The 6937-nt window shown below is 53.2% G+C and overlaps 1 long non-coding RNA gene across 2 annotated transcripts; it reads right to left on the minus strand.

Moving 5' to 3' along the window:
- Window positions 1–426: 426 nt before the first annotated feature.
- On the minus strand, window positions 427–5629 carry LOC131381995 (uncharacterized). 2 transcript variants are annotated; one of them, XR_009211122.1, is made up of 4 exons: window positions 5485–5629; window positions 5205–5399; window positions 858–1049; window positions 427–676 (listed from the first exon to the last, which is right to left on the minus strand). It is a non-coding gene; the product is annotated as an uncharacterized LOC131381995 (long non-coding RNA). The 2 variants fall into 2 exon arrangements; XR_009211121.1 differs by having other exon boundaries at window positions 5205–5598.
- Between the last annotated feature and the right edge of the window lie 1308 nt (window positions 5630–6937).

The following is a 6937-nucleotide window of genomic DNA, read 5'->3' on the forward strand; positions in this document are numbered from 1 at the left end:
GCCTATAACGGAAAAAAAAATAAGATGTCAAAAGATTTAGCTATGTCCAAAGTAACTTTTAATGTTGACATTATTCTGAGGCAAGGAGCCCACAGTGGCCAAAGCACCATGGGTGGTGAAAGTCACACTGCAGCCCTAGGAGAGGCTGTTCTGTGTTTTCAGGATTCTAGCGCCGAATGCGTGGTTTCAGGAGCAGGGTCGGCGCCACAGCGGAGGCCAGTGCACCCCCATGCCGGCGGTGAAGGGTGGCCTGTGTCATCGGGGGCCTCAGGCTCCCGCCAGCACCCACAGCCCAGCCTCAACTGAAGGTGGCCCCAGACCCCTTGCAGCCCTCGTCCCCAAGGCTTGGAGAGGAGAAGCCAGCACATCTCAGAGCCGGTTTGGGAGAAAGGCACTGGGAACCCGATGTTTTATTTTCCCAGGCGTTTGAGTAATTCTCGGTTTCCACTTGCTTGCTTTTGTTTTGTTTTGTTTCGTTTTGTTGTTGCTTGTTTTTTAGAGACAGAGTCTCACTCTGTTGCCCAGGCTGCAGTGCAGCGGCTCAGTCATGGCTTCCCGCAGCCTCCACCTCCTGGGCTTAATCGATCCTCCCATCTCAGCCCTGTGAGTAGCTGGGACCACAGGCACACACCACCATGCCTGGCCATCAGCTTTCTGATTTTATCAGAGAATTAATCTGTAAAGGGAAGGAAGCGGCGCCTGTGGTTTATGAGAAGACACCACCACCTAGGTTGCCAGATGCCATCCGCACCATCTGCCCTGAGGGCCCCCAGCAGAGTGGATCCCACTGTGACCCGGTTGAATGTCCGCATGAAATACATCAGGCTCTGCCAGGCCCTGGCCCTCTCCACACTCACAGGGATGGGCCTGAATCCATTGACATTCACGTCTCCTTCCTCCTCCCAGAAGTCTCTGATTTCCTCCATCTCTGCTGCTGGTGCTGCAAACCAGGCGCACGCCTGAGTCCCCGTCCTCGGCACACTTGCTGCTCTGGAGAGGCTCTCTGTGAATGGTAGACACTCTGGCCTCCCTCGCTGGGCTCCCAGGACCTTTGGGGAGGAACACATGCATCAGTAGCAGCATCTCAGGACAGGAGAGGGGAGGGGAGTGCTCCAGGGGTGGGGCCACGCTGCTCGTGATGCTTCCCACTGCCAAGCCCTGCCCCCCGGCTCTTTCTCCCCAGTGCCAGACCAGCCCCAGCACAGAACCCTTGTTCTGGGCAGGTTCAGAGGAGCATCCGGCCCAGGCAGGTGGGGCCCGGCAGCCCCGAGTGGCCAGAGCTAGGACAATGGCAGGAGCCTAGGACAGAAGAACATGAAGACCCAGGGTCAGGAAGGGAGGTCCACCTGAGTGGGCGTGCGACCAGACCAGACACAGGAACGAGGGCTCTGGGCAGGTGCCGGAGTGGGCAGGAGCCACACACACTTAAATCCACCCACTTCACACAGAGACACTTATGCACATGCATGTATGACACATACCACATGTATGACACACACCACACAGACATGCATGCAATATGACACGTCTACACACACACACACGCCAGGGCACACATGCACACAACTTAGGCACACATCACCCACGAGGACATGCAGTACATGTGTTCACACCACACAAGACATACAGTCATCCCTCCGTGTCTGCGGGGACAGGTTCCAGAACCCCCCACAGACACTAACATCCACAGGTGCTCACGTCCTTTATAGAAAACGGTGCAGCGTTTGCTTGAAAGCCAGGTACACCCTCCTGGATGCTGTCAATCATCTCCAGGCCCCCCTGTGACACCGAGTCCAATGTAAATGCTACGTAAACAGTTGTTACACGGCACAGGTTTTCTAATTTATTTGTATTCTTTTTAATTGTTTTGTTATTTTTTAATTTTTTTGATATTCAGTTAGTTGAATCCACAGACGAAGAACCCACAGATGTGAAGGGGCCATCGTATACACACATGTGCGCACATGCACAGACAGACACATGCATACTTATACACACACCCAAACAGCATGACACATGTACACACACGTGTCCACACTCACACACACACACCCCACAGACCCGGGGACTTGGCTGTGCCCTGGGGTCTGACACTGCCCGTCCGCCCTCCCACACAGCCGTGGTCCCTGCTTTTGGAAGTGCTGATGAAAACCTGCTGCTCACGAGAGGCAGCAGCCAAGCCACCTGGAGCTTGGCAAGCCCATCCCTGGAGGCCGAGGCTGATCGCCATAATCCACAGTCCTGTTTACATCTTGATTTCATTCTGGGAGCTGCGGCCGCCGGCATTTGCATAACTTGCGGCCGGTGGTGTGCGTCCTGCCCCGGGGAACACAGACCGTCTCCTCCCCGTCAGGCCTGGGACCCGCCTGATTGGCAATTTGATTAGGAGACAGAATAATGCCGGGCGATAGAGTATGCAATTTATTTAAATAGAACAAAACGTGACACGCTATCACTGGAACCCGGGACCGCACCTGTAGGAGCTTATTTGACACAAATTGAGATTTCAGGGTTTACAGATACTGCAAATGAAAACTCCCCGTAGGGTGTCAATAAGAGTTCAACGGTTCCTTTTATTTGGTTTGAATTAATCACAATATAGGGAAAACGTCAGTTCTATTTTTTGAAGGCTTTTTGAATAAAATCATTCTAAGAAGCATACATTTCTTCCGGAGATATAATTAAATTTCCAAATTGTAGTTTCTGGCTCTCAACTTCTGCAGTCAGTGCTGGGAAGGGATGTTGCTAATACTCAGGCACCAGGAAAGTTCTCGCTCAGCTCCGAGCCCAGCAGAGCAGTTGCACCCTCTCAGGAGGCACCAGGAAAGTTCTCGCTCAGCTCCGAGCCCAGCAGAGCAACTGCACCCTCTCGGGAGCCACAGAACACCTGTGAGGACAGCACCTGTGGGCTTGAACCAGAAGCCCAGCCCTGCACCTCCCCTCCACTTCCCTTTCTTCTCCTTTCTCTTCCTTTCTTCTTCCTTGCAAACTGCAGAAATACCTTGCTATGAGCTAGGCCTGGACTCCTATCTGTGCGGCCACTCACAGTGGGCAGTTGCATCCGTCAGCCACTGCTGCGTAACAAGCACCCCACGCTCAGTGGCCTGAAGTGATAAACAGGTAGTACTGCTCACACGTTTGTGGACAGCTGGGTGGGTGTGGTCTCAGCTGGGTCCAATCACGTGTCTGAGGTCCGTTGTGGGTCCCAAGGCGGTTCTGCCACGCTTAGCTGGGGTCTCTCCCGTGTCTGGGGATCGGCTGGGTGTCAGCTGGCCTAGGATGGCCTTGACTGGAACAAATGGGCACTCCTCTCTCCTCTCTCATCCTCCAGCAGGCCAGCCCCCGCGTCTGGCAGGGGTCTGAGAGAGCAGAGACGTGCAAGGCCCCTTGAGGCCCCAGACGACCGCACATTCTTGTTTCCCCCACAATCTATTAGCCAAAGTAAGCCTCAGGTCCAGCCCAGATTCGAGGAGTGATGAAAGAGCCCCCGTGTCTTTTGGGGGGCAAAGCTGCAAGGTGACAGGACAGAGGGTGTGGAACCTGGGAGACCTTCCTGTCCCCCACAGCCGAGTGGCTGCAGTGCGCCCCAGAGCTGCATCCCCTGGCCTCAAAAGCAGAACAGCCATTGCTGCCCCACTGCCTATCCTGGTGTCTCTTCCCCGGACCACACGTCTGAGTCTGGGGCCACTGGAGAAGATGGCATCATGGCCCAGCCAGCCTGGCACACGTGATGATGCTCACAGCTGGCTGATCCCACAGGAACCGTAGGGAAGCGGCTGATTAAAGGCATCTCAAGGCAAATACTTGTAAGCAGCAAAACTGCCTGGGGGAGAACAGACAGTGAGTCCACTCTGGTCCATCTCTAAATCCTCCACTTGCTCAAAGCCAGGGCCTCATGCTTTTAACAAGTTGATCTGCTTGAAAGAAGATCTACAAGAAAGAAAAGAAAAGAAAAGAAAAGAAAAGAGAAAAGAAAAGAAAAGAAAAGAAAAGAAGGAAGGAAGGAAAAGGAAAGGAAAAGAAAGGAAAAGAAAAGAAAGAAAAGAAAAGAAAAAAGAAAAGAGAAAAGAAAAGAAAAAGAAAAGAGAAAGAAAATGAACCTTCAACCTAAAACTTTCTCACAGAAAGTCTCCAGGCCAGGTGAGTTCCCTGGTGAAATTTTTCAAACATTCAAGAAAAAAATAAGCCCAACACACTGAATGATGCCAGCGTAATCTTGGTGCCAAAACCTGACCAAAGGAAAGGTGGCTATGGGGCCAGCCCTCATGAGCAGATGTGCAAATCTAAACAAGTGTCAGCAACCAGACCCAGTGATGTCTTAAAGGATCTTGAACTGCAACTAAATTATTTGTCTTTTCATTATTAATTTTTCCAACATTGAACAAATACTCTTTCACTGACACTGGTCCTCTATTTATCCACATGTGAGCTTCTAATTTAAATTACTATGTTTTGTTTTAACATTTTGGCTGCATGCAGTGACTCATACCTGAATCCGAATGCTTTGGGAGGCTGGGGCAGGAGAATCATTGAGCCCAGGAGTTTGAGGCCAGCCTGGGCAACACAGTGAGACCCCATCTCTAAAAAAAAAAGTAGGGGGGCAGGTGTGGTGGCTCACACCTGTAATCCCAGCACTTTGGAAGGCCAAGGCAGGCAGATCACCTGAGGTCAGGAGTTCAAGACCAGCCTGACCAACACGGCGAAACCCAGTCTCTACTAAAAATACAAAATTAGCCAGGCGTGGTGGCGCATGCCTGTAGTCCCAGCTACTCAGTAGGCTGAAGCAGGAGAATTGCTTGAACCTGGGATGTGGAGGTTGTGGTGAGCCGAGATCGTGCCATTGCATTCCAGCCTGGGCAACAAGAGTGAAACTCCATCGCAAAAAAAAAAAAAAAAAGAATGAAAGAAAAAGAAAAAACTAACCAGGTGTGGTGGCATGCACCTGTGGTTCCAGCTGTTCAGGAAGCTGAGGCAGGAGAATCACTTAAGTCCAGGAGGTGGAGGCTGCAGTGAGCTGTGATCACACCACTGCATTCCAGCCTGGGCAACAGAGTGAGACCCTGTCTCAAAAATAAATAAATAAATGAACAATTTCTACTTTGTTCTTTGTCTAGCCAGTTGTTCTTGTTCCTAATACTCTGTTCTTGTTTTATGAATGGTATCTTTCTTCATCTCTCTGAAGATTGAATTTTGAATGGACTCACTGTGAAGTTCTGACTACTTTGATTACCTCTGGTTTCTCAGCTGTGACTCCTCCTGTTTGTTGAGGCTGCAGTCTCTTTCCAGAGCAGGACGTCTTTGGGTGTTCGGTGATGCTGGCTCCTGGGGGTTTCTCTCCCACAGGTGTCCAGGCTTGAAGAGGCCTCCGTCTGCAGCACTTTTGCTGCCCTGCTCTTGCCCTTTAGGTTGGATATCAGTGCCTTGAGTTACAAACCTGTGTCGGGGGCTCCATCTGTCACCACAGCTGGACACAGTGACACACACCTGTGCTCCCCAGTACTTGTGGGGCTGATGCAGGAGGATGGTTCGAGCCCAGGAGTTGGAAGCTGTAGCACACGGTGACTTTGTCTGTGAAGAGCCACTGCCCTCCAGCCTGAGCAACACAGCCAGACCCTGTCTCTAAAAAAGAAATATACATATATATATATATATAGCCACAGCTGGGTAATGCAGTGGGTTGAATGGTTTCTGAAATGTTCATCCAGAACCTCAGACTGTGGCTGTATTTGGAAATTGATTCTTGGCAGATATGAGTGATTAAGTTTAGATGAGGTCACACAGGAGCAGGGTAGGCCCTCAGTCCTGACTCGTGTCCATATAGGAAGCGGAGGGGACACAGAGAGGAAACAGGTGTCCGGGAAGATGGCCTTGTGCAGACAGATGCAGAGACCGGAGCGATGCAGCCGCTACTGAGGACACCTGGGGACACCGGGGCCGGAAGCCGGAAGAGGCAGGAAGCCGGAAGAGGCAGGAAGGAGCTTCTCCCGGAAACCGCAGGGAAGGCGGCCCTGCTCACACCCTGATGTCACACTTCTGGCCTCCAGAATGGAGGACAGCACGTTTCTGTTGTTTTAAGCCCCGCAGTATTGGGGTCTTTGTTCCGGCAGCCCTGGGGCACCCTGTGGACACCCTGCCTGAGGGCGCCGCTGCCCCCGCCCGGGTTCTGTGCCCAGGCGTTTGCCCCGTCCGTCCTGTCCTGAAGGATCCTGGCCGGGTCACTGTGGCAACGCAGTTGGTCACTGTCCCCACAGAGCAGCTTCAGCAACACGCATGACGTCAGGCGCCGCAACCTCGGGACCCCAGTGACCAGGAAAAAGGAGACTTGTGCATAAACAGAACCGGCATTTTCCAGAGAAACTCCAGAACAAAAAAACATGCAGGGCATTTTGGAGAAGGAGAAACGGGAGTTGAGACCGTCAGAAATGGCGGGAGTCGGTGCCCTGCATCTGCCAACCGTCAGCCCCGTTCCAGGGCTCCACGGGAGCCAGGAGCCCGCCCGGTGTCCCCCCACCTCGCAGCGGGGAAGGAGGGTGGCCTCCCAAGTCGCACGCGGGGAAGCGGCAGCTCCGGGACCTGGGCATGGGTGGCCCTGTTCCAGACAGCTCCAGCCACCACATCCCTGGCCGGTCCCACAGCCTCACACCAGCCCCTCCAGCCATCGCCACAGACAGCTGAGTCCGGCTCATTCCTGGAGCTCGTGCTCCCTCCTCTGGGCTCCCCGAGAACTGTGCCCGGACTGCGCGCAGCCGACGTCTCCCTGCACAGAGGCACTCGGCGCTGTCTGCAGAATGAACCAGTGTGCAAAGACACCCAGGCCGGCCAGGCCCTGAGACTCGCCCGGGAGCCCGGCCGGGTGGTCCCCACGCCTCCCTGGTCTGTCCCAATCAAAGGTCCTGATTTATCGGGGAATTTTGTGGGACTGGAAACTGCGTGGCTG

The sequence above is a fragment of the Hylobates moloch genome, unplaced genomic scaffold (genome assembly GCF_009828535.3).
Source record: "Hylobates moloch isolate HMO894 unplaced genomic scaffold, HMol_V3 SCAFFOLD_19, whole genome shotgun sequence".
Lineage (NCBI taxonomy): Eukaryota > Metazoa > Chordata > Mammalia > Primates > Hylobatidae > Hylobates > Hylobates moloch.